This window comes from Limanda limanda, chromosome 4, assembly GCF_963576545.1.
Source record: "Limanda limanda chromosome 4, fLimLim1.1, whole genome shotgun sequence".
In the NCBI taxonomy this organism is placed as follows: Eukaryota; Metazoa; Chordata; class Actinopteri; order Pleuronectiformes; family Pleuronectidae; genus Limanda; species Limanda limanda.
The window spans coordinates 29,941,250-29,953,996 of NC_083639.1; the positions used below are offsets into that span (position 1 = coordinate 29,941,250).

Here is a 12,747-nt window from a genome sequence, read left to right on the forward strand (position 1 = left end):
AACTTAAAATCTGTTTACTGACGCCATCTAGTGTTTATTTGTTGCAAACTGCTATAAAACCTTTTAGGTTCACAGGAGTGTAATCCAGATATTAAATGTAATGACCTATTGAGATAGAGAGAAGCAGATGTGATCAGCTCTTACTTGTCGTAGTTGTCAGGATCTAACGGTTGATAAGTGACCTTGTAGCACTCGATGCGTTTGAGGAAGTCGTCCATTACTCTCTCTCTGTGTCTCTCAGGGTAGTCGGGACTGGACACCTTCACTTCCTGTGGCAGGTATGCAACACAGTCAGACCATGTGAGCAAGCAGCATGGTTCTTACATAACAAAGCAGAGACCGGGAATATTTATAGATTATGGGTTTGAGTGACATACCAGAATATTAGCAGCTATCACCTCAGGGTCGTCACACACCGACTCCACCAAGAACACCTGTTGGAGAGAGGTCAGAGGTCAACGTACGACTAACACGCGAACATAACAAGATCATCCAGTTCTTAAATTAGACATTGAAGGGGCGGGCCCTGTGGAGTTTTCTTGTTAACATTTAAAAGTCTCACATTCATCATTTCACGTTCAACGCTACATAAACTGTGAATGTTTGAATGTGAACTTCAATTAAGTCCAATTTCCAAAGACAAAATAACAGCAAAATATAATGAAAACACTTCCAATGTTACCTTGAATGCATTCTCCTTCACAAAGCCTTGAATGAGGTCTCTACGTTCTCTTGTTGTGTTTGTTGCATCAAAAACCTGAGAAAACAAGTCAATGTGTATAACTTGGACAGTGTCAGCTTCAGTGTGACAGCAGCAGCCTGTTTGATATCTAGGTCACAATTCAGCAGTGAGATGCTGTCAGGAGCCCGTCACGTTTTCACGAGACAAACCCCATTTCCACCAGATACGACCGTGAGGGGAGAGAGGCAGCTGTGCTCTGTGGAAATTAGCAGTGATTTTATTATGTATCGGCGTGAAGTCTAATAACATGAACACTCCCTACTTGAACAGATCTATTAGTCTGTATGTAATAATACCGATGGCGCCACCTACTGGCAACAGGAAATAAGCTTTGTTTCACAACTATCGGAGTCTCTGTTTCCTGTCTTTGTCTCTTTGTCCCCTCAGAGACTCAGCGTGAGGAGGAAGGAGCAACATGTCCGCCATGCAGCTGCTGCGGGAGTCGGTACATGAGCGGATCCGCGCTGCCGCTGAAGACTTCCTGCTGCAGGTGGAGGAAGGAGGAGGAAAGGCTCGAGTCCCGGAGCTGAGAGCGATGCTCACCGAGCGGCTCGCGGCGGCGGTGGAGGAGATCCTCGCCGGGCTGGAGGAAACCGTGGCTGGGTACGAGGAGCGAGTGGAGCGGACAGAGCTGGAGATCTGCCGCCAGAGGAGGCTGCTCGATGCCGGGATGCAGCCCGAAGTCCGGCTGCACAGAGCAGGTCAGTCCCTAGAGGAACCGCTAACAGGCTAACGTTAGCTAGCATCATATCTATCTATATCTATCTATGCTGGTGACGCTCTCTGAACTAGCTCCTCTGCTAACAGCTGTTTCTCTGCATCACTCCGGCTACAATCACCGGTCTGTAGTTAAACAGCCACACATCCCAGCCCCTCCTCTCTGGTGCTTCGTGACTCTGTGTTCTGTGTGAGCTCAGCCTCGTAGTCTAACAGGCTGATACAGCAGCGATGGCTTCTCTCTCTCCCTCTTGCTCCGAGTGGCTCATGTTCACTGACTCCTCCGCCTCCATTAACAGTAGAGCTACATGTAATAAATACAGTGTGTTGGTAGCGATGGAGGAGAGAGGCTCCGCAGCCTAGAACCTCCGTTAGCTGTAGTTAGCTTAGCCGCCGCTAGCCACCTAGCTTAGCACGTAGCCACCTAGCTTACCACGTAGTTTAGCCTAAGCTAGCTCTGTTATTCTAGGAATATTACCCATTCTATAACATGACAACCCAGAGCTGGGACCAGGAAGCAGAGCTGCAGTGCTACACACTTCTCTGCTCCCTCTGGATCAGTCACACAACCCCATAGAGACTGTGTCTGTCCACCGTCCGATTACATGATTTAAATCAAACATTAACAGAGCGAGAATTCCACACAATAATCTAATACAAATTAACACAACCTCTGCAACAACTCAGGAAACTAAGACTTTTAAATGTGGTCTTTTAAACATGAGATCACTGTCATCAAAAGCTATTTTAGTAAATGAACTAGTCTCAGATTACAACATAGATTTATTGTCCCTCACTGAGACGTGGCTGCATCCTGATGAATCAGAATCAGAAAGGATTTATTGCCAAGTAGCTTTACACCTACCTGGAATTTTCTTTAGTAAATATTTGCATACATTTAGCATAAAGCATAAAAACATAATAAGTACTTCACATAAGAAAGAGATAACTGTTTATAAAAAAATAATATCCAAGATATAAAAAGTTAAATAAATAGTAAAATGCAAAACAGATATATACGAGATATAAAAAGTAAAATAAAAAGTAAAATGCAAAACAGGAGAGAAATGTGGATGTGCAATATGCAATATACTGTTATGTGTGTTAATGTAACACAGAATTGAGGCGTGGGTGCGGGATAAGAGTCCAAGCCAGGTGGGGGTCCCGGTGTCAAATAACCAAATAACCGGTGGCCAAATTAACTCCCGCCCAAATTAAACCAAACTATACCCCGGGGTGTAAAACAGCCTAGGCCATACTATACCGCTCCAGGCCAGAGTATACCCCAGGGGATAAACTGTCCAGGGCAAAACTATACATGGTGGATATGTGGTTGATTTAGCTCTAAGGTCAGGTAGGCATAGTAGTTGTGTTGTGCTATCAAAGCATTTAAATCTTCAAAATCTAGGCTGGATATTCTCTTATATTTTAATGATAATTTACACTGCATTAATTGGAATTCAGCTGTAGGCATATACTAGGAGATCTGTATCAGAGACTAATTGTATCCACAATTTAAGTACTGCAAGCTAGACTATTATGCAGTTGTAGACACAACACAGGGGGTCCCTGGGCCTGAGAAGGGAAGGAAAGGGGTTAAATGTGGCTATAATATGGACTATTAAATGTGACTTAAACTAGACAAAAATGTTCTGAGTCTCCATCAACGAAAACTAGACTAAAACAAAGAAGGATAAAAATGACTGAATGTGACTAATACTAATATGCATTTTCGTCTAAAGACTATACTAAATCTAAAATAGATACCAAAATTAACACTGGTGTCATGAAGTTGAAATTTGAGTTATAATAACAATGTTAGTATTGGTGTAGCGAGCTAGAGAGTTTAATCAGACCGGATTCAACTAATCAACAGCTATCTTGGAATGAAAAAAGTATGTCAGGCTGTCCAAATACACCAAAATGCTTAATAACTAAATAAGCTGGCCAAGGAGTTAGACCTTACTGGCCATCAAAGAGCATTACAACTCTTTCATACATGCAAAGAAGCTCACAGAAATATATCCCAACTTGTGTATTGCTCTGTGGATCAGAGCAACACTACCAGTAACAGTAGCTTCAGCCGAGAGGAGTTTTTCTAAATTAAAACTGTTGAAAACGATGTTTTGATTGATGACTTTGCAGCAAGGAAGGCCAGAAGGATTGCACTGTAACCCTTGAAGTGTGATGCTAGGGACTGGAATGTAAATAGTTATTGAGACAAAGTTAATTTATACTATTTATTTATTTGTTTGTTTATTTTGCATATTCTATTTTGATTATTTAAAACGTGTAACATATTATACATATATCATTTAAATTGAAAGCAAACTTGCATATATTATTTTATTTCTTGTTATTATAATTATTATTGTTTGCTAGCTAAGTTGTCATTTGTTTTGATTCTTTAGTGTGCACTTTGCATTTCTTCTTAGCTCTCGTTCTTGTGATAAATAAAGGTGCAGTACTTTACTGTAGAACTGTTAAGAAGTTTAGAATTTTTCATTTTTGGGGGGAGGCTCCAGGGGTGAAGCTTGACTTTATAAGCCCTGCTTAATGCAAGCAGAGGAGTAGAGTTTGCTGAGGCGAGATGGGATAGCTGATTCCTCTAACACCATTTTTTTATATATATAATAATTAACTTTTATTATATTATGTTACAATTGCATTATGTTTTGGCTATGTGCTTTTATTTTAATGTGTAACACTACTGAGAGGTGTTTTGATCTTTGGTTGTTTTGATTTTATCAGACTTTTATTATCAAGTAATAAAAGTCTTTGTTTTAGAGTTTTAAGATTTAAGTTAGTTAGCTTTCTCCCTTAATTTACCTGACAAAGCTGAACCACCAATAAAATGTTGAAAAATTAAGTAAATCTTGTGTATATCATTCAACACGACTGATATCATGGGGTTATAATCTGGCCTGGGCCCCTTTAACCCCGGGTATACTTCGGCCGGGGGGGGTACTATGGCCTGTTACACCGGGCCTTGTTGATAAGGCCAACTGCAGCCGGGAAGAAGCTGGTCTTGTGGCGGGAGGTTTTGGAATATGTCAGTCCAAATGAATCTACTCCCCCCAGTCATATAAATTCACACCTTTCAGAGAATTTGGACGAGGAGGTGGAGTTGCTGCTATTTTTAACTCCAGTCTATGAATTAATCCTAAACCTAAACTCAGCTACAACTCATTTGAATGTCTTGTTCATAGTCTTCCACGCCAATCCAAGAAACACCAACAGCCAATCATATTTGCTGTAGTTTATCGTGCTCCTGGGGCTTATACTGAATTTCTAACAGAATTCCCTGAGTTTTTTTCAAACCTAGTCCTAAAGACCGATAAAATGATTATTGTTGGTGACTTTAATATTCATGTTGACAATAATAAAGATAGCCTTAGCGTAGCATTATACGATACTAGACTCAATTGGTTTCAGTCAGTGTGTACATCAACCTACTCATTGTTGTAACCACACACTTGACCTTGTGTTATCATACGGTGTCGGAATTGAACATTTAAAAGTACTTCCGCGCAATCCAACACTATCAGACCATAATTTAATAACCTTCGATTTTCCATTATCTGAATATATGCCCCTAATAAAAAACTCATTTTCTAGATGTCTACCTGATAGTGCTGTACCGTGCTCCTGGGGCTTATACTGAATATTTAAAGGAATTCCCTGAGTTTTTTTCAAACCTAGTCCTAAAGACCGATACAATTATTTTTATTGGTGACTTTAATATTCATGTTGACTATAATAAAAATAGCCTTAGCGTAGGGCTGTGCAATTAATCAAATTTTAATCGTGATTTCGATTTTTTGGGTCAAATGATCTCCAAACTTATATAATCGAGTTGAAACGATTTTCTGAAATTACATGAACAATTCAGTCCTTCCTCCAAAGCATTCAACGCGGCCCTGCTGACTGGCACTCACTCTCAAGCAGCTGTAAAGTGAAGGAGGCGAGTTGTGTGTGTGGTGACCGGCGGTGTTTAAAAAAAACACCACGAGTGGAAAATGGCAGAGGGAGGGCAGACCCGTTTGATCGACAAATAGGGTAGAAAAAGTTCTCTTGTATGGGAACACCTCGGATTCTTAGAATCCTAAGAGGAGCAGCACCACACAATGTAGCGGTCGCGCAGCGCCATTCTATAGCACGCAGCCGCCTTTTTTTTTGGAGTGAAACACTGAATAAATGCATCATAAGTAATCGTTTGAATAATTTTAATTTCAATATTATCCAAAATAATCGTGATTATGAATTTTTTTTTTCAAAATCGAGAAGGAACCGCTCACAGGCTAACGTAAGCTAGCATCATCTCGAGCAGCGGAGTTAATACTCCACTTCCTGTCTCTGTCTGCTGCACCCGGCTGCTCCACCTCTCACCTGAACAATGAGGAGGATTTAATGCTGTTGTGAACGAGTCTGTGCAGAAAACCTGCTGCTGTGAATGAAAAACTTTTCTTTACCAGAAACCTTTTGTTTTATGCTGCTTCCTTTACGAGCTGCGTCGTAACACCAACTGTAAACAACCTCAACATCTCTACTTCCTGAATGTGATCGTTCAAAAATCACAACAGTCGACATTAAACGACACAACACAAGTTTTTCAAAACACTTCAGGAAACTCTGAAATTATAAACATTTGTTTTTGTGTTTCAGTGTGTCCTGCAGACGTCCAGCAACTGATGGTGAAGAAAGAAGAGGTTCCCCCTGAGGAGGAGCAGCAGTGGAGCCCCCTTGTGGACCAGGAGGATCCAGAGCCCCCCCACATTAAAGAGGAACAGGAGGAACCGTGGACCAATCAGGATGGACAGCAGCTTCAAGGACTGGAGGAGGCTGATATCAAGTTCACATTGACTCCTGTCGCTGTGAAGAGTGAAGAAGATCAAGAGAAACCTAAATCGTCAAAGCTTCATCGGAGTGAGACGAAGGAGAACAGAGCGGACTGTGGAGGATCAGAACCAGACAGGAACTCAGGTCCTGATGGACGTTTACAACAAGGTCCTGAGGACAAGAGTGAAGAATCTTCTGAGACTGAAGAGAGTGATGGTGATTGGCTGGAGACCAGGGAAACTCAGACTGGTTTAAATACAGGAAACAACAAACAGCCTCTAAGTGATGTGGGATGTAAGACAGAAAAAAAATCGTTTAGTTGCTCTGAGTGTGGTAAAAGATATACAGCAAGGGGCCATCTAAATACACATATGAGGATTCATACAGGAGAGAAACCCTTTAGTTGCACTGAGTGTGGTAAAAGATTTAACCAAAGGGGCATTCTAAATACACATATGAGGATTCATACGGGAGAGAAAGCGTTTAGTTGCTCTGAGTGTGGTAAAAGATTTAATGAAAGAGGCATTCTAAATACACATATGAGGATTCATACAGGAGAGAAACCGTTTAGTTGCCCTGAGTGTGGGGAAAGATTTAACCGAAAGGACAGTCTAAATAGACATATGAGGATTCATACAGGAGAGAAACCGTATATCTGCTCTGAGTGTGGTGAAAGATTTATCCATAGGGCCAATCTAAATAGACATATGAGGATTCATACGGGAGAGAAACCGTTTAGTTGCTCTGAGTGTGGTGAAAGATTTAACCAAAGGGGCATTCTAAATACACATATGAGGATTCATACTGGAGAGAAACCGTTTAGTTGCTCTGAGTGTGGTGAAAGATTTAGCCATAGGGGCAGTCTAAATAGACATATGAGGATTCATACAAGAAAGAAAGCGTTTAGTTGATCTGAGTGTGGTGAAAGATTTAAGATTCAGTCCTCTTGTACGAGACATCTGAGGATTCATAAAGGAGAGAAGGGATTCAGTTGCAACCTTTGCAACAAAAGATTTATTAGGATTTATCAGCAGATATTCATAGTATACATATTCATAGTTCACTGTTTTAAATAAACTACTAACAGGTTTTATGTCCCTAGAAAATATAAATCATTGAATAACATGAAAGATCTGTGTTTATATATCTTATTTCTACAGATTTCTACATAATTTATCTATTTTTCATAATGTCCTACACGTCATTTTAAGTTTAATGTGTGTTCCTTGCACAATATGAATGTGTGTTCTTAACTAGTTTATATGATTAAATATCTTTTTTTTTAAACAATGGTTTCTTGGTTCGTGAGATTGAATGACAGTGTGTGTTCTCCTTTATGTATTGAATGTGTTTCCAAGAATAAAAGTCTAATAAAAAGATAATGGCGTCGTCGCCCTCCTCTTTGTTTCTGTATGAACGGAGGCTGCACTGGCTACAGTTGAATTGTCTCCTCACGAGACAAATTAATCAGCTTCTCACAGTCAGACATGTTTGTTTACGTTTGACGTGAAGTCGGAACTGGGCAATTCAGACTTTTTTGTTTTTCTGGTCATGATAGATCGGTCAATGTGAACGTGTTCCAGGGGTCTCGTTCTATCTGATTTACGGTTTACAAAAGTTTGAAATAAGTATTCACTTGGTGCTGTCTGGTGTATTTTGTTAGGCACAGCTTCAAGAAGAGTAAAGCTCAGCACAGTTTTCCTTTTCCAGTGCCTTTGTTGATGAAACAATTTGTTCCCTTAATTTGTAGTTGCAACTCAAGGAGAATGATAATAATGATGAAATATCTTATTTTCGAGACATCTATGAAAAGAAACTGCGCAGTGGTGGTGTCTGTTTATCTGAGGATTATGTGTCAGTGGTCACATCAGGTTTGATTGTCTTATTTATTTCAATCTGTTTCTTTTTCTGGGTTAAAAAAACAACATAAATGCTTCTTTTAATATGTTCTCAGAGTCAACAGAAAGTCAATGAGCTGTCTAACTCCACAGGCCCATAGTGCTAATTGCCCTTCTCCCTTATCTGGTTTACTAATGGGGGGGGGGGGAGTGATCTAAAAATCCATTTGATTATGAATCTGAATAAGAGAAATAGGCAACTGAATGATTGAATTATTAATTTCCCTTTTTCCTATTTGCTATTCAACCTGCTGAGTCATTCAGCTTCTCCATTCAACCTCTCCATTCCGTGACACTTTGGGCCTTGTGCTGATAAAACAAGGTAAAACAAAGCAAACTAGCCACGAAATCTAATTTCATTTAGTTATTTAATAATATTGACAGCGTTTTTAATATAACAAGGGACAATACAATGAAAGTCAAAAATGATCAAGAACAGTTGAATGCACAGATTCATTTGTCTCTGATATTTCTTTGAGAAAAAACAAGGTTTATTGAAACTCACTTTTATCGTCTGCTAAAAAGGCACAAGGAGGCTGATTGGAGCACGGCAATAACTTATCAATAATCAAACATTACACAGTCATCCAATGAAACTCTGCATTAGTAAATAAAAAGGCTGATGTTGAGGAAAAGTTAAGAAGCAAATAAACGTTTGCAAGAAGCAAAATTCTTTGTTTGATAACATGTACAAAAGTATCTCAACAAAATAGCAATAATACCTACAAATCCCTTCAGAGAACACATAATGAATATGTATCATTAAGAGCTGATTGAGACACATTAAAAACATTGTGAACAGCAGCTCGAGACAGAAAGTTCAATCTGTTACCTACTGCCGGGACAATATGTCAAGTAATGTAAAGTATTTTCCAACAATGCTTCTATAACAAGAGGGATAAATCTTTATACAGCATTTGAATCTTCCTTCAGAACCCCGTTCAGTACACTCTCTCAAATCTATAAGATGAGACAACACACGATGGCTTCAGATAACAATCATAAGTGCAAATGTCTGTCTATAAGATGAGCGGATTTATATTATAAAAAGTTTTTACAGCATCTACTAATGTGCTTGTATTGAGAAGAATAGAGGAGCTGATACTCAGTGTATGTAATGATCAGTAAGGCTTTGTATTATGTACAGTACAATAAGGATTAGTTGCCAGTTGTGTTGAACACTGTGTTGTGTTGTTTTGTTGATAGATTTCTTGTAGTGCACATGCAGAAGAGTTTATGATACTAATGATAAGGCCTCCAGGTCAAAGCCTCAGCATGCAGAGTAAAGACAAAGACAGAAACTGCAGATATAAAGAAATAAAAAATGACCCTGTGTCCAAGTTGCCTGGTTTTAAAACACAAACTCTTCTTTGACTTCATCCTCCTCTGACCACGATTTCCAAAAACTGTAGTTCAAAAATACTTCTATCCATCTTCAGAGTCAAGATCGAATCCAAACTTTAATTTGCGTTGTGAAGAACAAGACTTTTCATCTTCACTCAGAAGCGGAACCAGCCACTAGTTTCCTCTGAGCTGTCAAAGTCGATTCCTTCACACAGGGACTCCTTGAAGAGAGAGGAAACGTCACTGACACTCACAGATTAATGCCTCACAGCAGAAAATACTATTAGAGGAAACTAATAGAGTCTCAGGAGTCTTAAGTTCCTATTTGGAAAATTGGGTCATTTATGTGGAGTGCTGTTTAACGGCCGCAGCACTGGAGACTGATCATTAGAACATTGTCTAAGAAGAAGTTATTAATTATTAATCACTTTTCTGAACCTACGTGTGATTGCTTCACTTTAATCAATACTGAGACACTCTTAAACAACTATCTTATAATTATTAATACATTATATATGTGCACAGCAAAGTATAGTTTCTTGTCTTTCATTTTACCTCTTTAAAACATATCTAGGTGTCGTCAAATGTGATAATCAAATGCTTTTAAAGAAGCTGCCTTTCACTGTCGCAGCAAATTATTAATTTTTCAAAGAATCAGGGTGCGATAGTCCTTCTTGATAACGTCGCTGAGATGAAACATATCGACAGCAGCTTTCTGAGTTCAAAGGTGATGGAAGGTTGAAGAAACCAAAGTGCTGGAAAACCATAAAAAAACATGAAACACTGTGATAACGTACATTCAGATAACATGACTTGAACAATGGGATGAATTATGGAAAAGAAAATGAAACGTTGGCTACACGTTTTTTTAACACAAAAAAAAGAATCCCAAAAATCTGCTTCCTATTCGGGGCTGAAAGACGGATTCAGAAGGAGAGAGAGAGAGAGAGAGAGAGAGAGAGAGAGAGAGAGAGAGATGTGGAGATGGGCCGAAGCACTGTACCCACAAGGCAAGGCCAACACATACACAACAAATATACTTATGAATATGCATTTGTAAATAAAAAAACAGTTTTTATGGGTTAATAATGTTGACGTTAAATGTTCTCAAATGGATTTCAGTAAAAAAAATAACTGTCGCTCTAGAAAATAGTCTAAATCTAAAATGTAAGATAAAAAAAATTGATGCTGATATAAATGATTGTCTTAAAGAAGAGGCTCGTGAAGTGATTACTACTCTCAAACCACCTCGTCTCCACATAAAGTTTAATTTAAATTTTATTTCAGCAGATGCTCCACTCATCAGGAGTGTTTCTCATAAAGAGACATGCTGTTCTGCATATTCACGCTGGAAACAGACCAGTGGTGAAGCAAAGGTCATGCAAGACAAACATCAGACGGCCAAGAAACATTCAAGAAAGAGAACTTTCCTTCGAGACCCGACACGTGACAGACACACAGAGACGAGTCCCATGTCAACACGGAGATGGAGACATATTTGAAGGGGGGGGGGGGCTGTAACTCACTCACTAACTTGGCTTTGCCGTCCCTCTGGCATCAGAGCTGATGGCGTGGGGGCAAGCGGTAGCCAGGGCGGGTTGCCTGCACTGTAGAGCCTGGGACGCTTGACCTGGTCGTGACTGGACAAGGGAGTGTAACTATTCCGCCGAGGTACGAGAGCAGAGTCCCTCAGGGTTTCATCCTGGTAGGAGATGAGATGCTGCAAGGTGTTCAAGGACAAAACAAAAGATCTGGGGACTCCTGATCACAGCCGAGCAGAGTAACCATCCTCTCCACATTGACTCTAATAACAGGCTCAACAACAGAAGTCAATTCAAAGGAGACTTTGAATTGAAATGGAGAATTTAAGGGGACTGTTAATGAGTGTCATTCTAGTTTGTGCATGTAAAAAAACTGCAGTTAAAAAGCCCAAAGTCCTCAGTGAAGGAAGCTCCTCTTCCCCACAGACAACATAGGTCCTGAAGCTCCTCAAGCACCTGAAGCACCTGAAGCTCCTGAAGCTGCAGAGGAGCTGCAGCAAAGGACAGTCTGAAGAAAGTGATGTGTTTTCTGAATATTGGAGCAAGTAAACCTTTTCAAATCAAAACACAAATTCAAATTATGACCCTGAATATGTCTCCTTTTAAGGATAGAATAAGCAAAGCACAACCCTCACACACCTTCTCTTCATTTAAGGGTGTAAACCTTTAAAATAATTCAAAGAAGCTCAAATACAGCTTTTCATTCATCCATAACCAGAGCGATGGTAATAATGATTATTTCAGCCAAGCAGGGCAGCATGATCAGCCAGGGCTTCAGTCCATAACATCTAAAACATTTAATTTCATTAGCTGAGCTGCAGGCAGGTTCAAGATTCAAGGGACAAGGATTAAAAAGAGGGAGTTAAAGAAGCAAGGCCTCACATGCAAGCATTAAACTAGTGGATACAACAAACAAGAGCCTGTTAGACTCTGGATTAGATGTTGTGGTTTCGCTGATTAATTGTGGGTCATAGAGTGAAGTTGTGTGTCCTGGGGGGGGAAGGACCTACCATACGCCACAGGTGTGAGTTTGAGCACAGTGTGGAGCGGACACTTCATGTACGGCAGATCTTCTTTAGGATGATTTAAAAAAGCACAAAGTCAGTATCTGTGTGTCCGTGTGTCCTGTGTGTGTTTAGTGATCATTCTTCTACCTGCACTTTTATCCAGGAAGTACGCCAACAGACATCTCATCACGGCCTGGTGGCAGACGACCAGCACGTTGCCCTGTCTCTCCAGCTCCATGATGACCGGCTCCAGTCGCTGAACCAGATCCTGGTAGGACTCCAGAGCCAGAGAAGACGATTTTAACAAAACATCAACCTGATTAACATCTGTGAAACACGAGGGGATGGAAGGAGTGGGCCAGGTTACCTCTCCTCCTTGGTAACCATAGTGATCCTTGTCCTGGTCTCTCAAAGCAAACTCCTCTGGGAAAGTGTTCTCGATCATCTCATAGCTCATCACCTCACACACACCCTGAGGAGGGATATTCAAAAAAAGAAAAGAATATTCATTCTAATATCACACACCAAAGTAAAGTAAGCAGAAGCCCTTTCACTGCACATAATACAAAGAAAGAAGTGCTTCAATTCCACATATTATACATAGGGATTGTTTAAAGACAGTAGCAGAATATTTTAATACATAAAGATGCTTTATGAGA

General features: G+C 40.0%; 1 pseudogene; it reads right to left on the reverse strand.

Annotated features, from left to right (window-relative positions):
- Positions 1-9,695: 9,695 nt before the first annotated feature.
- LOC132999949 (6-phosphofructo-2-kinase/fructose-2,6-bisphosphatase 2-like) overlaps positions 9,696-12,747 on the reverse strand; it is a 54,109-nt pseudogene continuing 51,057 nt past the window's right edge.